This window comes from Phaethon lepturus, unplaced genomic scaffold (assembly GCF_000687285.1).
Source record: "Phaethon lepturus isolate BGI_N335 unplaced genomic scaffold, ASM68728v1 scaffold9309, whole genome shotgun sequence".
NCBI lineage: Eukaryota > Metazoa > Chordata > Aves > Phaethontiformes > Phaethontidae > Phaethon > Phaethon lepturus.
Window position 1 is genome coordinate 45,286 of NW_010564133.1, and position 402 is coordinate 45,687.

Genomic DNA, 402 nt, shown 5'->3' on the forward strand with positions numbered 1-402 from the left:
CGGTAGATGCTCCATCCCTGGCAACATTCAAGGTCAGGCTGGACGGGGCTCTGAGCAATCTGATCTAGTTGAAGATGTCCCTGTTCACTGCAGGGTGTTTGGACTAGATGACCTTTAAAGGTCCCTTTCAACCCAAAGATTCTATGATTCTGTGCATTTTCTTACCCCGTGACCTTCCATACGCTATGGATAAAAGCACTTCTAAACTTCTGGGATGATAGCTCATCCCTCAAAACGCTACAAAAAAAGCGGCTAACTTACACAGCACCATTTGCCATAAGGTTGTCCTACCCCTCATCTCAATATTAAGCCTCAGTAACTCATAACTCAAGTACCACTGTAGATCACTGAACTAAGTTACAGTGCATTTCAAGAGTAGGCCTGGTAAAAAGACAGCAGGAA

General features: G+C 44.5%; 1 protein-coding gene across 1 annotated transcript in view; it reads right to left on the reverse strand.

The window, feature by feature from the left end:
* RFC3 (replication factor C (activator 1) 3, 38kDa) overlaps nt 1-402 on the reverse strand; it is a gene marked incomplete at its 5' end in the record, with an annotated part of 11,952 nt that overhangs the window by 7,060 nt on the left and 4,490 nt on the right. The window lies entirely within an intron of this gene.